General features: G+C 54.3%; 2 long non-coding RNA genes across 4 annotated transcripts; one reads left to right on the top strand and one right to left on the bottom strand.

The window, feature by feature from the left end:
* Nucleotides 1-2,332: 2,332 nt before the first annotated feature.
* LOC113605000 (uncharacterized) lies at nt 2,333-3,251 on the bottom strand. The gene is made up of 2 exons (XR_003427028.1): nt 2,878-3,251; nt 2,333-2,567 (listed from the first exon to the last, which is right to left on the bottom strand). It is a non-coding gene; the product is annotated as an uncharacterized LOC113605000 (long non-coding RNA).
* LOC113604999 (uncharacterized) lies at nt 2,561-9,321 on the top strand. 3 transcript variants are annotated; one of them, XR_003427027.1, is made up of 5 exons: nt 2,561-2,877; nt 4,307-4,338; nt 4,480-4,513; nt 7,163-7,754; nt 8,406-9,321. It is a non-coding gene; the product is annotated as an uncharacterized LOC113604999 (long non-coding RNA). The 3 variants fall into 3 exon arrangements; XR_003427025.1 differs by lacking the exon at nt 8,406-9,321 and having other exon boundaries at nt 7,163-8,114; XR_003427026.1 differs by lacking the exons at nt 7,163-7,754; nt 8,406-9,321 and having other exon boundaries at nt 4,480-4,820.
* Nucleotides 9,322-17,563: the final 8,242 nt, after the last annotated feature.

The raw sequence follows: 17,563 nt of genomic DNA on the forward strand, positions 1-17,563 counted from the left end.
GGGAGGGGAGGGGGAGGGGAGGGGGGAGGGGGGAAACCCCCAGGAGAGGGCCGGAAGGGGAACGAAGCGGCAGAGGGGAGGGAAAGGAAAGCTTTCCTCGGGCTCTGCCCGGACTCTCGCTTCCACTGGCATCTGCCCGGGCTGCACGGAGGTGCCAGGCGCAGAACTGTCTGGCCCGGGCACACTTTGGCCGGGAGTCTGGGCTTTCTAGTCTCAGTGCGCAGGGGCCGGAGTGATGCCTGCCGTTTCTCTGTAGGCAAATTCAGCTCCGTCCGGTCCGGCCCCTGCCCCCTCGCCTGCCCCTCCCAAGCTGCTCGGTCTGCCGCCTGACCAGCTGGCCTCCGGGACGAGGGGAGTCCTGCCCAGGGTGTGCCCTCTCCCACAACACTCCTGTGGTGCCCATGGCCCGGGCCCGGGGCCCCCTCCTCCCCAGTCCTTAGCACCACCTTCATTGCCCCGCTCCTGCCCTCCTGTGACCCAGGACCCAACCTGCTGGCGGGGGCCCCTCGCAAAGGCTACCTCATGGCCCGGCCTGGGTTTGCCCTGCCGGAGCTTTCAGAGTTCCTCTGGTCCCCTGCCGGGCTCCCCTCGGTCCGGTGCCGTTGGCGGTGGGGTGGGAGGTGCGGGCACCAGACCATCCCCAGGGCTGGTGACGGAGCCACAGTACAGCTGGACCTCCCCTCTCTGAGCCCCACCCATGGGTGCTTTCTGGGGCCCCTTGAATGGAAGGTTAATAACCTCAGCAGAGGGTGCATTCTGGGAGGACGGCTCCCTGGAGAAATCTGAGTGACACGATGAAGTCCTGGGAAGGCAAGCATTTAAGGTCGGAGTGGAAAGTGCAGGAGGAGGGGTGCTCTAGGTGCCCGAGACTCTGAGTTAGCCGGCGAGGCGCCGTCCCCTGGCGGCCGCGAGCGGCACACGCCGACGGGAGCGCCGAGGCCGCTCGAGGGGGCGTCTGCCCTCAGCCCTCAGCCCTCAGCCCTTCCGTTTAGCCTCCGGGGCAGAGCAGGGCGAGGCTCCCCGCGGGCCCGACGGGGTGGGCCCAGGCTGGGCGGAGCCTCCCCACCACGCCCCCAGCCCCACCCCGTGCGGAGGTCGTCTTCCTACAGGTCACGCTAAGCTTCCCAGCCTTGTCAGTCCGTCCATCCCGCTTTTGCCGAGGAAGACTGTCCTGGAACAGCCCGCCGGGCTTCATTGTAATATTGAAGGAAAGTCCACCTCCTCTAATAGCTGGCCTCCTCCTGAGGGCTAGAGGGGACGCCAGGCTGAGGGTCCCCAGCCCCCGTCCCTCCCCCCGGACCACGCCCTTTGCCCCCCCCCCCACCCCCCCCCCCCCTCCTGCCCTCCCCCCCCCTCCCCCCCCCCCCCCCCCCCCCAGGGTCAGGACTTGGGACACTGATAGCACCCCAGGCCTGGGCTGGGGGTGGGCAGGAGAGGGGCTCAGAGGGTGGGTTCCAGTGGCTCTCACCCTACTGAACCCAGGGGCGTCTGGCTCCCTCCTCACATTAATGCCTGGGGTGGGGCTGGGGGCAGGGAGGCAGCTCTTGGCCAGTTCTGCCCAGAGGAGTGAGCAGAGTCTTGCCATCCTGAGGGTGTCACAGACACCGGTTCACCCGCCACTCCGTTCCAGTTCCCCACAGCTTCTGCTGCACTGGGCCTGACACCCTCATAGCCTGGGGTCTGGAGCCGGTGTGGGTCAGACCCCGCAACCCCGGGCTCCCAGTGACCCCCGCCTTTCCTGCAGGTCCTTGTAATTTGCGTCCCTTCCCCCAGGATCACCAAGAGCGCCTGTCAGAGAAGGGGATGGAGGAGCTCCCGGCTCCAGGCCAGTCCTGACAGGACCACAGCGTCGGGCACCCTGAGGCTCTCCTTGCCGAGCCCCCTGCTGGGGAGCAGACCTCCCAGCTCCCCTCACTTGCTGGCGCCCAAGCTCCCCTGGGAAGGTGGCCTCGCTCTCCCTCCAGTGGTGTCTCAGATTTGTGACTCGGTTTCCTCAGTGGTCTACTTGTCCTCAGGCCCCAGCCCTCCTCCCCCCGGGGCCTGGTGAGAGCTGTGGTCCCTGTGGGAGGGACGCTGTGGTCCCCAGGAGGGTAGACAGGCCAGGGAAGGACAGGGATGACCCGGGCCACAGGAGGGCAAGCCCCCAGCCGTGCCTCCACCCATGAGGATCCTCCTGTCCACGGAAACTTAATCAATAGTCATTCTAAGGAAAGAGAATTTCAGTGGCGCCAACCTGAGGATTATAAACCGGGAGACAGCCTTTCAGAAAACCCTGAGGACTCTTCCACCTGCTAAAGGTCAAAGCAAGGTTACATGTTTCTGAGACAAAGGGTTATACGCCAGATGGTGTATTATTGACAGTTTACACAGTCCAGATCTACATGTACAAAGCGAGTAGTGGGCCATGGTGTTACAGCAGGCAGGTGGCTAGATACGCGCAGAGGAGGCGGGGCACGGGCCAGATGGCAGGAAACCGTACAGCTTGTAGACAACGGTGGCCCTTGGACAGACAGAGAAAGGAACCTCTGGACTGACAGGAAACCACACATTTTGGGGTGACAAGTGCCCTGGAGACAGACAAAGAAAGATGAGAAGAGGCTGGAATCTCCAGAGTCCAAAAGTAACCTTTTGCTCATTATACTCTGATTACAATAAAATTAGCCTCACAGATAGGAAATACCCATCGGGCACGGAAGCCATGACACAACGATCAAGGCTAAATAAAGGAAAAATGCCTCCGCCTCTTGGGAAGGTGGAGCTGGGAAGAAAATCAGGGAATACGACCCCAAACCCCTCCCTCCCCAATGAATATTCCGCCCCTTCACTTCTACACCCCACATGACCAACTTGCCAAAGAAACTCGGCACAGCTACTCACGTGAGTCTGCCGGGTCCCGCAATGAGAGTGCGCTGTCGCTTCGTAAATCCTCACTTTACTTTCTTGACCTCTGTGTCTCCTCTCTGAAATCTTTCTGTGAGTGTGAGTGAGACCTGTAACGTGTATTCACCATAGAAAGTGCAAAAGGGAAGGGACTGTACAGATACAGTTACAGTTCCTGATCAATTGACTTTCCGTGACTCAGAAGGGAGCTGTCTTTGGTGGCCTCAAGGGTCCTCTGAAGTCCCCCCAGCAGCACAGGCTCTCTGCTGGTGTGGAGCTGCCAGGAAATGAACTCTGCTGCTTTTTAAACTCATCACTCTGTTTGTGAGATTCCTATGTTGCTGAGTGTAGCAGTAGAGGATTCTTTTTCATTTCCATGTAGTATTCTATTGTGTGCCCATGCCAGCATTTACGTATTTATTCTGCCCTTAATGGGCGTTAAGGTTGTTGACAGGTTTGATGCTCATGAATGATACAGCTCTAAACATTTGTGGGCATTTATCTTGGTGATTTTTTTTCTCTTGAGAATGTACCTGGGAGTGGAAATGCTGGGTCACAGGGTATGTGTATGTTTAATGTCGACTGAAAAAAAAAAAAAGCACCACCTAAAAGTTGAGAATCATGTTTTATTTGGCGGCCTTTCTGAGAACTTCAAGCCTGGGAGGCAGCCTCTCAGAAGAGCTCTGAGTTTCTGCTCCGAAGAGGTCAGGGAGCAGTGAGGATACACAGAAGTTTTGCAACAAAGACCAGGTAGTCGGAGCATCAAAAGACTATGGGAGTTTTGGGTTTGTTTGTTTTGTTCTAAGGGCCGATTTTATTTATTTATTTATTTTTGGCCACACCGCACAGCATGCAGGATCTTAATTCCCTGACCAGGGATCAAACCCATGCCCCCTACAGTGGAAGCCAGACTCCTAACCACTGGGCCACCAGGGAATTCCCAAAAGATTACTGTCAATTAAAGAAAACCAGACATCTCAAGTTGAGGAACGTAGCGCTTTTCTGTGAATGGGAAGATATAAGAGCCTGGGCTCACTGAAATCATTCCTTTGACAGGCATCTCAGCTTCTCCGGCCAGTATCCCGTTCTTTTCCATCATGAGTCCCCTCGGGTTGCACAAGTGCGGCAGCTGTGGCAGCTGAGGGCTTGGCAGAGGGCATCCGCCTCGTCTCCATCCTGCGTTCCTTCAGGGCTCACCTTCCGGGGGTGGGGGGCCGGTGGTGGTCGATGGCTGCGACATCCTTTGGCTGCTGACATGGCAGCAGGAGGCTTAGCAGACTGTGCCAGTTTATACTGAGGCCGGTAAAGTGTAAGCTCTCCAGCTGTCCACATCCTGCACAGCTCTTGGTATTTTCAGTACTTGTAATACTAGCCATTCTTGTTTGGATTTCTTCCTCTCCAACTGTCATATATTTTGTTTTCCTAGATCAACTGCACGATTGAGCATATGACATATTGGTAAGTGTTCTACATGCACTTAAATACGGATTCACTTGTTTGGTATGATGTTCCATATATGTCCATTATGTTAATTTTTTGCAATCTTGTGCAGATTCACGTATGCTAAGTGACATTCTTGTTTGCTTGTTCTATTGTTAGGGAACCATTGACCGAAACTGCCCGCCTTGGCCAGGTATGATGATAACTACTTGCACGAGCTGTCACACAAAAGGAGGCCCCAATAAGGAACAGGACGCTGCGCAGAAAACTCACCAGGAGAATTTGGGAGGGGCCGAAAGGAGGGAGGAGACGCCAGCCCGTAAAACGTCCTGCCAACCTCCCAGAAACCCTCCGACTGGAATCCATCTTAACTCAGAGATGCATGCCCCACCGGGAAGGGCCCTGAGTCAGACCAAATGTGGGCACAAGTAGGATAATTGGCCAGAGACAACCCAGAAAGTAACCCCATCACCATAAAACCCGAGACTGCGAGCCACGCGGCAGAGCAGTCCTCCTGGGGTCCCTTACCCTCCTCCTCTCCGCCTGGGCGCCCCTTCCCAATAAAGTCTCTTGCTCTGTCAGCACGTGTGTCTCCTCGGACAGTCCATTTCTGAGCATTAGACAAGAGCACGCTCTCGGGCCCTGGGAGGGGTCCCCTTCCTGCAACACTATCAGTTACTTAAAGGATTTATGGTAAAATATTTGTGTCACTGTCAATTTGCCTCAACTTTCACTTCTGCCGTATCTTGCTTAAACATTTTGAAGCTGTTACTAGTTGTATAGAGGTAGGATTGACATATCTTTGTGTTATGTTGACTTTTTATCACTATGAAATATCTTTTAGTAATATTTCTTGCCTTAAAGTACCCTTTATATGGCATCAATAGGGTGAACGAGATTTCTTTGGATTACTGTCGGCAGGATGTTTTTCCCACCCTTTTTCTTTTCAGCTATTCTGTGTCCTGATTTTTAAAGTCAGAGTTGTAACCAGTTTAGTGTTATTTTGTATCCAGTCTAAAAAATTTTGCTTTTACTTTGGAATGTTAAGTCCATTTACTTAACATTTACTTAACATAGAACTAACATAGTTGGGTTAATGTAGTGCAGCCCTGACACTTGGTTTCTTTTTTTTTAATAAATTTATTTTATTTATTTATTTTTGGCCGCGTTGGGTCTTCATTGCTGCGCGTGGGCTTTCTCTAGTTGCGGCGAGCAGGGGCTACTCTTCGTTGAGGTGCGCGGGCTTCTCATCGCCGTGGCTTCTCTTGTGGCGGAGCACGGGCTCTAGGCACGCGGGCTTCAGTAGTTGTGGCACATGGGCTCAGTAGTTGTGGCTCGTGGGCTCCAGAGCACAGGCTCAGTAGTCGTGGTGCGCGGGCTTAGTTGCTCTGTGGCATGTGGGATCTTCCCCGCCCAGGGCTCGAACCCGTGTACCCTGCATCGGCAGGCGGATTCTTAACGACTGCACCACCAGGGAAGTCCCGGTTTCTCTTTTTCTAATGCAAGGGCCTGACCTCAGCTTTGCTTGCCAGGCATCCACTCCCAAATGACTCTCTAGATTAAACACATTGCCAGCCACAGGACTAGGTAGGAGCCAGACACGCCCACCCCCAGGCTCCTTTGTTTTAGAGCTCTTAGTTGGTTTCTATAACTCACCATCCTGGGCTCTAGTTTCTCCTCTACCCATGCTTTAAATCCCCACTCTTCTGTTTTAAAGTCACTAATAAAGAGTGAGCCCACCAAACCCTAGGTCCCCACCCTCGACCCCATAAAAACAGAACCCCAGGCCAGTGCTAGCACACTGTCCCCAAGACCTCACATTGCGCCTCCAGGTATGCCTCAGGGTCTGTGATCAGCTCGGGCACAATTCTCTGATTGGCTGACGATGAGGTAAGAGGGTAGTTAACATGATCAATCCCGAGGTGCCTGTAGGTCTGGGGCTCACGATCATCAAGTAGGTTATTTCTTCCATTTGGTGGTGGTTTTAGCATCCATAAAACAGCTCAGGAAATGTGCATCAGACACTGTTATCTGGGTACTTCAGAGACGAGCTACAGCAGAGGATATGGGGGGAGGGTCTGTCCCAGGAAGACCCCAGAGGGTCCTGCTCAGTTACACGGACTTATCACTCCTGCTTCTCTGCCCTTCTTCCTAGAGTTCCATGTTCCCATTTGTAATCATTTCGCTTTACCTTGAAGAGTTTCCTGTTTTATTTCCTGTGGTTTGAGTCTGCTGGCAATGAATTATTGCAACTTGTGTGTAAACTAAACTCTTATGTTTTCTGTGTCTCTGAATAATATTTTTGGTTGGCATAGAATTCCGGGTTGCCAGACTTTGTCATTCATCGCTTTCAAGATACAGTTTCATTTTCTTCTGGCTTTTTTGTGAAAAGTCAGCTTTAGCTCTTAATTGTTGTTGCTTTGTAGACACTGTGTCTCTTTCCCCTGGCTGCTAAGGGTATTGTTTTCTGGTTTTCAGCATTTGGATTGCAGTGTCGCTAGCTGGGACGACATGCTTTGCATTTATCCTGCTTAGAGTTTTCTGTGATCCATGGATCTGCGAATCATCTTTCATGGATTTTGAACAATGTTATCTCTTCAAGTATTTATTTATTCCCTCTTTCTTCCCTGTGGTACTCCAATCTCATGTAAAGTTAGACCATTTGACTGAGTCTCACAGGCCCTTATGCTCCGAATAATTTTTTTTCTACTGTTTTTATTCTCTCTAAGCTTCCCTTGGGCTATTTTATATTGTCCTGTCTCTACCTACGTTCATATCGTCTTCTGCTCCTCGTTCATCCAAACGAGTTCTTAATTTCAGGTGTTTTGTCTTTTAATTCCAGGATGCGACGGTTAGTTGTATGTGTTAACTCGGCTGGGCCACAGGACTCCGATATGTGGTCAGACACCATTCTGGATGTTTCTGTGAGGATGCTTTTGCATGAGCTTGCCATTTAAATTGGTGACATTTGAGTGAGGCCGACTGCTCTCCATAACCTGGGTGGGTCTCACCTCATCAGCCGAAGGCCTGAATAGAACAAAAGACTGAGCTCCTCCAAGCAAGAGGGAATTCTGCAGCAAACAGTCTCTGGACTTTAACTGCAGCACCAGCTCTCCGGCCTTCTGGCTCTAAGGAAACAGAATTTGCCACCCTAAGATACGTCTCTCTGTCACATGCATTGTTTTCAGCTGGTTATTTTCTGAGAAAGAGCAGACATGGGAAGGGTTCTGACAACCAAGTAGGAGTTGACCTTCTGTACGAAGCATTTACATTTATAAGGGAGATCTCCATTTGGGATGACCAAATCTCTAGAAACTCTTATCACTGGTGAAGGCGATGCCTTAAATCCGCGTCACAATCCTGCTCACCTGCCGCAACTGACTCTCCCCACCTTCAACAACCTGTTTTGTCTTTAGCTGAGGATGGCATTTAAGGTGAGGGCTGTGGCCCCTTTGGTGAGTTACTCAGTTTTCCTGGGTCTCTCCCATGTAGACATGTTGTTAAACTTCTGCGAGATTCTCTCCTGTTAATCTGTCTCATGTCAGTGTCACCCTTAGACCAGCCAGAAGGGTACAGGAAGACTTCTCCGCCCCCCGCCCCACCCCCCACAGCCCATCCTGAAGATTTTGGCCCTGCAGCCACTTCCTTAAAACAAATCTCTTTTTGTTTCTATACACATTCTATTGGTTCTGCTTCTCTGGCGAATCCTCGCCCATACAGAGAATATTTATTTGATTTGTTTCATAAAGTCCTATTCTCTGTCAAAACTCTCAGTTTTAAAGTCTATTATTGAACATACTTGTCACCGTTATTTTAAAGTCCTTTTCTGTTAACTCCATTATCTGGATCGTCCGCTGGTCCGTGTGTACGGCTTTTCTCCCCTGTTGCTATCAGTCACCTTGGGGCCTTGTATAAATAAGAGCCAGAGGCCACGCGTACCTCTAGTAGCGGGTCCCTCGGTTCCTCTTTTACCAGATCAAAGTGCATGAGGTATTCACCAGGTCAACTCCATCACAAGTTGAGCTGGGTTGGGCTGGACCGCAGCTTTGGGAAACTCATACACCCTCCTGTCCCTCTCCTCCCAGGCTTCCGGTGGAGACTCGGGCAGGCGTGTCTCCTGGCCCTGGAAAGCGCGGCAGATGCCCTCCATGTCTTTGCACCCTGCTTTGAAGCCTCCCACTCCCAACTCCTGCGGCCGCTTTAGACTCTGGCAAGTCTCTTCAGAGCAAGGTCAAATGTGTGTTTGGAGCAGGCCTCTCTCCTCGGGTGGGCACTTGGCTCCTCAGGGCCGTGGGACTGCCGCGGACGTCACTCTTCCTTATACACGCCCCGCCCTGGGTACCGCCGCCTGCATCTGGGACTCAGCGCGCATTCTGGTTTTTCGTAGGTTTCGCTTTCCCGGAGCTGAGCGTGCTCGCCCCTCCTCCCTGGGTTGTGGATACAGTCCCGCTGGTGGTTGGCAAATCCCCAGGAAGAAAAGACAGGTCAGGCTGGCAGCGTCGGCTCAGCTCGGGGGACTTCCCCACCTCAGGAAGCCAGTCCACTTGGTCCTTGTCCCTCTCAGCTCCCCAACACGTTTACTTACGGCACCTGCAACCTGCCTGTTTTTTTCTTCTTGGTCCAGTGGGAGCATGTGACCGCCAGTCTGCTTCAACCTCGCAAATCCCGGACGCCCTCTGATGGCTACTGAATTTTATATGCTTACTTTGCATCCTGACTCGTTACTGATTGTTTTCCAAATATGTTACTTTTATTCTTTATTCTCTAGGATTTCCAGGTATACTGCCGTATCATCTACAAATGATACATACGGTTTTACTTCTTTTTCCATTCTAAAGCCTGTAATTGTTTATTGTTTTCTAACTGTATCAGTGAATACTTCTGACTGAATTTCAAATAGTGATGGGAATGCTTTTCTTTTAATGGGTATTTTTTTTCTAATGTAAGATGATAACTTTTTTTTAAAAAAATACATGGTAAAGGGCTTCCCTGGTGGCACAGTGGTTGAGAATCCGCCTGCCAATGCAGGGGACACGGGTTCGAGCCCTGGTCCGGGAAGATCCCACATGCTGCGGAGCAACCAAGCCCGTGTGCCGCAACTACTGAGCCTATGCTCTAGAGCCCGCAAGCCAGAGCTACTGGGCCCGCGAGCCACAACTACTGAGACTGCGTGCTGCAACTACTGAAGCCCATGTGCCTGGAGCCCGTGCTCCACAACAAGAAAAGCCACCACAATGAGAAGCCCACGCACTGCAACAAAGAGTAGCCCCCGCTCGCTCGCCACAATTAGAGAAAGCCCGTGAGCAGCGATGAAGACGCAACACAGCCAAAAATAAATAAATAAAAATTTTTTTTTTTTTAAAGTTACATTTTGTTTATTTATTTATTTATTTTTGGCTGAGTTGGGTCTTCGTTGCTGTGCGGGGGCTTCCTCTAGTTGCAGCGAGCGGGGGCTACTCTTCGTTGCGGTGCACGGGCTTCTCATTACGGTGGCTTCTCTTGTTGCAGAGCATGGGCTCTAGGTGCGCGGGCTTCCGTAGTTGTGGCACGCGGGCTCTAGAGCACAGGCTCAGTAGTTGTGGTGCGCGGGCTTAGTTGCTCCGCGGCATGTGGGATCTTCCCGGACCAGGGCTCGAACCCGTGTCCCCTGCATTGGCAGGCAGATTCTCAACCCCTGTGCCAGCAGGGAAACCCTGTGTCGTTTGCATTTTCTACTAGTGTAGTCTTAGCGCTCACCATTCTAGGTCGTTTTTCCAGGAACAGGTGAGCCCTTTTAGTTCGGGTTTAGGTCGCTTTGTCCTCTTGTTTGCCTGCCTCCCTGCTTCAGTGCCTCTGCTACAGCTTCCGACTTAATAATCTCAAATGCCTGCTCCCTTGGAACTTTGTGAGACTTTATTTCTAAGCTGGTCTTTACGTTTTCCTCCATTTGTTTCCTCACTTTCATCGTTTTTCATCTCATGTCTTCTTTTTATTGCCTACTGTTGTTTTGAGGTTCTGAACTTCTGATGCAAGGTGTTCCTTCATATTTTCAAATGTTTTGACTCAGGCATGAGAGATTTATTCTGCTTCCTGGTTCGTTTTCTGGGACATTTTTCAAGAGAAAAGTTTTATTCTCGTTTTAATTCTTCTCCGTGCAGTGTCTTCCCACAGATGAGCGCGCAGTAGGACGCGGCCTCTTGGCGCGAGGCCGCCCTCTTCCGGCTGCGCGATGAAGTGCAGCTGTTCTTGCGTCCGTTGTCTGGTGGTGGGAGCGGTGGGTGCCTGTCGACATCAGGAGTCTCCCTGGTTGCTGCCGCACTTAATTTCCCCTTCTTCTTTCCTTCTTTCCATTGGCCACCAAGCCTGCAGGGGTTTCGCCCCTCCTACTGGTCTGCTCCCCAAGAACGGATGCATCTCCCACTGCTCCTGCATCCCTGCATCTTCTCAAGCCAGGCCGCTGGCCAGCAGCTCTCAGCCTGGCTCCCAGCATCCCCTCGAGGGGAGCTGGACCTTCTCTTTCTGAGGATGGCTTTTGTCCAGCCCATCACTCTCAGACCCTTGGTTCCTTTCTCCCGTTTCCATCCGCTCTCTCCAGCGATACCCACGCTGCACAGCAGGTGCCCCAGGTCCAAAGACGGCTCTGCCAGAAGTTTGTGTTCGTTTTTCTACATGAAAGTAAATGACATCTGTGGTCCCTCCATCTCCTATGCGTGCTGAAGTCACGAGGAGCGTGGCGTCTTGTTCCCTTGCTCTGTTGATCTGAATCCTTTTCTTGCTAGAAAGAGTAAATAGAGTTGGATGTAGGCAGCTGAAATGATCCTAGGGCCAGAATTCAGTGGGGTTTTTAAAACTTAAGATTCCAAATTTATTATTGCAAATTTATAGAAATACAATTGGTTCTTATCTTATAGCCAATGACCCTTCTAAATTCATGGATTAATTCCAATATTTGCTCTGTACATTATGTTCGAAACTCAAAATCCCATGATGTCCAAATGATAAGAAGTTGATTTCTCATCTTTTAAAAAAATCTTTATTTATTTCTATTTTTGGCCGCGTCGGGTCTTAGTTGCGTGGGATCTTTGCTGCGGCATGCAGGATCTTTTCATTGGGGCACACAGGCTTCTCTTTAGTTGTGGCTTGCGTGCTCTGTAGTTGCACACGCGGGCTTAGTTGCCCTGCGGCATGTGGGATCTTAGTTCCCCGACCAGAAATCGAATCCACGCACCCTGCATTGGAAGGCGGATTCTTAGCCACTGGACCACCAGGAAGTCCCTGATCTCTCATCTAAAATGATGATCCCCTTGTTTCTCTATCCAGGACAGAGTGAGTAGAAGGGGTGATAACAAGGGGGGAAGTGTTCAAGAGTTCACCATAAAGATGATGCAAGTTAGAGCTGGTTTTATAATGACCTTTATCAGATTAGAAAGATCCCCTCTATTCTTAGTTTGCTGAGAGAGTTGTAATCACAAATTGCGTTGAAGTTAACAAATAATTTTCTGTATATATTGGATTATATAGTATGTTTTCCTTTTTGTGGGCCATTGGTGAGTTTCCAATATTACGTTTAGGACATGTTTCATTAATTTTCACGGGATATTGCTCTGGAATGTCCATTTTTTGTAATACCTTATGCATTTTTGTTAAGAACTCAAGACTATGCTAACTTCTTAAAATTAATTAGGAAGTGTTCATTTCTTTCCTCTGAAAGAAGCTTGGAAGATTGATATTGTCTTTTCTTTGAATGTTTGGAAGAATTAACCAGTGAGAGCATCTGAATCTAGAACTTTCATTTGCAGAAAGTTTCTTTTAAATCAGCTTTTTGAGGTATTATTTGTAAAAAGTAAAATTTATGAATATTAAGTATAGTTTCATGAGTTTTGAAAAACTGTTTTGGCCGTTTTAACTGCTTTGCATTTTCATATAAGTTTTTGAGTGACCTTATTAACCTGTCACAAATGCCACCGGGTCGTTTCATCACACCCACATCCAACAGCACCATGCGATTTGGGGGTTTCGAATTTTTCACAGATTCACATTCAACTCCATTACGGCATGAAATGACAAATGAATAAACACACGACGTAAGCCCAGATCCTCCCCCCAGGCATCTCCAGTTCCACCCCTTCTGTGCCCACCTCCAAGCCGGGCCCATGCCCGGGCAGAGGCTGGACAGCAGGGAGGGCTGGAGTGGCACCCAATAAAGGGAGGCTCTGGGTGCACCAGCAGCAAGGCGGAGGCTGCACCTGGCCAGGCATGGTCCCTAGGACGTGCCAGGCAAGAGGGGGCGGGGGACAGTCCTGCTGGTTGGGCCACTGGGTGGACTGGAAGGGAAATGACCCCAACCAGCTGCACACCCTCATTCATAGCCAGCACATCCTCTCCCTGTGGCAACGGGAAGCTGGGCCTGCAGGGGGTGCCGAGGCCTCCAGAGGCCCGGTGGCTGCGAGTGGAGGTGACCGGCAGCAGTCACTCGGGGGCCAGAGGCAGCCCGTCCAATCCCCCTTTGCCTACTAGTCGCCCCTTTTATCCTTCGGCCCACTCTCCTCCTGCGAGACCCCTGGGGGCAGGGTCACCCACTGCAAATCCAGATCCAGGGCCCACACCCTGCCTTCTCCTCAGAGGAGCTCAAACGGGTGTGGTCGAGGAAATAAAGGCAGGAAGGAAAAACAAAGAAAGAACCTGGGGAAAGATGCTGGCAGGACATGGCGTGACAAACTGTGAAGCCACCTGACACGCAGGTGCGGGCACCTGGGCATGGGCGCTGCCTTTAGGGGGCAGCCTTGGGAGGCAGGGGTCCCTGGGGGTCAGAAAAGAGGGCAGCCTTTCCTGCCCACACCTGGACTCACGCAGGGCCCTTAGACCTGCCCGGTCTCCAGGTGAGGTTGTGGCTGGGGTGATGGTGCCTCCAGAGGGGACGGGGTCCCACTCCGGACCACCGCCCCTGCCCTCAGTGGACTCTGCTGCTTCATCTGTGCCGTGTTGTTTGGTGACAAAGATTCTTTGCTTGGCCAAACTTTAGTCAGGCTCCCAAACCTTCTCCTGGGCCCATCTGGGCACTTCCTTGTAAAATCCGGTTTTAATAAGAACCTCCCCCAACTCAGTATCCGATGGGGTTCCATCCCCTCCCACCCCCAGGGGAGGACTGAGCACCTGCCCTGCCTTCGGGGAGATCCTGGTAGGTTTGTTTAGCCAGAATCCCCCTACCCCTGAGGTCTCCTCTTAGTGTTTTTCCATCCATTGACCACACCTGCTCCTTGGCTGTAAATCCCCACTGCCTCTGCTGTATTTGGAGTTGCCCCCAGTCTCTCCCTGCACAACCCCGTCACAGCGGTCCCTGCGCCGGTCTCCAGAGCCCCGCTGAGATTATTCAGTCTCACTGAGCTTTACGAGCGTCATGGAAGTTTCTTTCTTTAACACTGGTTCTGGTGAGGACAGGTTCCTGGGAACCTCCTCCCCTCCTCCCCCCCCCCTCCTCCCCCCCCCCCCCCCCCCCCTCCCCCCCCCCTCCCCCCCTCCCCTTTCTCCCCTTTCCCCTCCCTCCCCCACTTGCCCTTAACTGCCCTGTTTCCTGCCCTGGGCCTGGCTCTTGATGCTTTCCCTCTGGACGGCCCTGCACTTCATCTCCGATTGCCCAACCGGCCTCCTGTTCTCCAGCCCCAATGATCCCTCCTCCCCCTTGAAGCCTTCCTCCTCCTCCAACACCAGACCACTTGCCACCACACCTGCGGGAAGTTTCAGCTCTCCTGAGCCTCCGAGGCAGGGACTCAGTGTGGTCCTGTGTCCCCAAGGTGTGAACCGGGCCCTGTTCCGCAGGGGGTTGTTACAGGAAGAGAAGGATGCAGCAGAGCTGGCGCGGGGTGGAGACTGGCGGAGGGGATGCACCCACCGGGGAGACGCGCTCCCTGCCCGCCTGGCGGAGGGGATGCACCCACAGGGGAGACGCGCTCCCTGCCCGCCTTCTGCTCCAGCACGAAGCGGCCATCCTCACGGACCTCAGGAGACCCTCCCAAGAGCCCGAGCTGCGAGCAGGGGCTGACAGGCCTCCACAGCCGGCCCTCCGTCAGCTGACCCTCCCCAGAGGGCCGCGCTCCCTGAAGCAGGGGAGGGAAGGTTCAGGAGTCCTCGGGCTGCGAGAGGGGCAACGCGAGAACCAGGGTCTGAGAGGCCTCGAATGAGGAGGGTCCAGGGCGGAGAGACTGAGGGGATGGGCGGTGCGACGTGGGGAGGTCCGCACAAAGCCTCCGTCTCTGCTCCACCGTCCCTCTCCCGCCCTCCTGCAGGCTGAGCCGTCTGGCGTCATGGGGGTGCCGGTTCCAGTCCTGTGGGCTCTGCTGGTGTCTTTGGGCTGTGCTGAAGAAGCCACAGAGCCAGGTAAGGGCAGCCCTCTGGGCTGCGGGGAGCTGCGGGAGCTCCGGGGCGCAGCGGGCGCATCTCTAGGCAGCGGAAGCCCTTTGCGCCGCCGGGCAGGTGCGCAGCGCGCTCCACCGCGGCCTGCTGCTGCCCCACCGCGGCCTGCTGCTGCCCCACAGGTGAGAACCTGAGCTGCTACCAGTGCTTCAAAGCCACGAGCTGGGAGTTTTGCAAGCCCGCCGCGTGCGCCTCCGCCGACCGGGTCTGCGTCTCCCACACGGTGATCATCACCCTGAGTGAGTCCCTGGCCAGCGCTGAAGGGGCCTGTCGGGGGCTCTGCGCTGGATCCTTCGGGGTCTCTGCGGGGAGCCGAGGAAGGCTCCCTTCAGGGGCCCCCTCGCCTGCGCCGACCTTTGCCAGATCCCGGTCCTGAGCAGGGGAAGAAGGAGGCAGCCGCTCAAGACTGAGCCCTGGGGGCTTCCAGAGGAGGCTGGCTGGTCTCTTTCCTTCTTTTCGGTTATCCTAAGCCAAGCGCCCTGAGCAGCCTGTGACACGATGTGATGCAGAGCACACAGCCGTCGTATAATACAGTACAACGAGGTTCAGTGCAGAGCACACAGCCGTCGTATAATACAGTACAACGAGGTTCAGTGCAAAGCACACAGCCGTCGTATAATACAGTACAACGAGGTTCAATGCAAAGCACACAGCCGTCGTATAATACAGTACAACGAGGTTCAGTGCACACACAGATACAGCAACACAACACAGCACGGCACAGCAGGACACAGGAAGGTGGACTCCACCCGAGGGTATCTTTTCTTCCGTAGCTTGGGTTGTTTCGAGTGTTCTGTTCCCTCCGGTGCTTCGTGCAGAGGTCTCTGCGCGTCTCTGAGTCAAGGAGGGAGGGGTGGACGGAGCCCAGGCCGGGTGCAGCAAGGCCCCTGGCCACCATCGTTTCTGTCTCTGCTCTGCTTCCCCCGTCTCCCCGGGACTCCCAGGCCCCTGGCTACCCGGGTTTCCAGGCCACGTGTGGTTTCAGGGAAGAGCCCCGACCAGGGCCAGCAGTCCTGAACCCTGTCTTTGCTGTGACCTTGAAGGTGACCCTGGGCAGCTGTGCTCCCACTGTGCAGGGCCTGGCCTGTGAAAGGATCAGGAGAAGGTATCTGTAGATGTTCCAAGACCAACAGTTCTCTGACCCGAGGTTTGGTTCTGGCCTTCCCCGCCCGCGGGAAAGCACCCCTCCCCAGGCTCCCCCTCTCTTCCTGAGCGCTGTCTCCTCTTTTCTGCAGGATCTCGCCTGAGAATTTCGCTCAGCAGGCGCTGTGCTCCCAGGTGTCCCAACACCAACATGAAGTCTGAATGGTCATCGGGCCCCGGGGTGCACGGCAAGATCACCAGGCACTGCTGTTCCCGATCTCTCTGCAACAGGGCACCGCCCCCGCGGGAGGCTCCCGGGGCCCTTCCAAGGGCGCTCCTGCTCCAGGTGGGCCTTGGCCTCCTCTGGGTCCTGCTGTGAGCACCTTCCCCTCGGCCCCAAGGCCAACGCTGTCCTCCCACCTCTATCCTGCCCCCATCGCTCTCAAGACCGTGGGTGGGACATTCACCCCTGAGACGGTAGGCAGTGCCATCGCCTCGCCCTGGGCCCGGCCGCCTCTCCCGTCCCCAGCAGGGGCCCTTCGCTCACACAGCCTGGGACTGTAGCCCCACTCCGTGGGGTCAGGGATGGGGGCATGCGATGGGCATTTCTCAGTTTGGGGTAACAGCCCCTGCTCTGAACGGACGCTCCAGGTCCCTGTGCTGGGCAAGAAGAGCCCGGCAAGGCCAGAGGGTGGCTCAGCCCTGGCTCTGGCTCTGACTGGCTCTGTGGTCTCAGCCCCCCCACGCCCGCTGTTCTCGCCACCTCTGTCCCTGGCCCAGGCAGAGTCCTGCAGTGGGACCACAACCTTCACTCCTTCCAGAGACAATAAAGTCGTTGCTTGACCACACCCCCTCTTGCTTCTTCCTCGTCTCTACCCATTGGGCCCAGACTACAGCCCTCTGGCCTGCTCTCAGCAGACTCTGTGGTTGTGCGCCGGCCATGGTTGGAATGGTGGACAAAACTGTCCCTCTGGGCTACAGCCAACCAAGCTGGGGACAGGACCAGCACTGGGCAAGCAGGAGTCACAGGCTCAGGGTCGGGTCCTCAGGAGGGCCAGCTGGCCAATGGTGGGGTGGAGGCTCGGAGTCTGGGGCACATGACAGGGGTCAGTGGTGCCCGCCTAGGAGAGTGGGGTGGAGAGATGCTGGGCGGTGGGGTGGATGGGAACCATGTTTGGTGCACAGGGGTGCTGGAGAGAGTAGGGGCTGATGGAAGGCCTGGAGGTGCCCAGGATGGCCCCATGCCTGGCTTGGGGGAGGGTCACCCAGGAGAGGGGCACAGGGGAGGAGCAGGTTGGGACAAGTGGAACTCATGACAAGCTCATAGAGACATCCAGGGGAACATCCAGGGAGACATCCTGGAAGGCAGAGAGCTAGAGGACAGCAGCCAGGAATCTGTGGGCGGGGGCAGCGTCAGCAGGCAGCAGGTCCCCAGAGCCCAGAGGACGCTGGGTCCACACACCTGGCCCCCAGTCCTGGTTCCTCAGGCTTACCCCACCCCAGAGTCTGCACACCTCCCCCCGCCAAGGTCTGCACACCCCTCCGCCCAGGGTCTGCACGCCCCTCAGGGTCTGCCCAGCTCTGGGTCCTTACACCTGCCTCCCCCATCGCACACCTGACCCCAATCTCCAACTCCTGGTGATTTCCCCCGTGGACCAAGATGGGCCTGGCCGCCCCTCATGCTCCGGGGCCTTCATGCATTCCCAGTCCTGGGCTAGGCTCCACTCTGTGCCAAGGAGACCGACGGAGTGGCCAGGAGCTCTCTGGATGA

Source organism: Aethalodelphis obliquidens, unplaced genomic scaffold (genome assembly GCF_003676395.1).
Source record: "Aethalodelphis obliquidens isolate GAN/ISIS:26980383/991018 unplaced genomic scaffold, ASM367639v1 scaffold41, whole genome shotgun sequence".
NCBI lineage: Eukaryota > Metazoa > Chordata > Mammalia > Artiodactyla > Delphinidae > Aethalodelphis > Aethalodelphis obliquidens.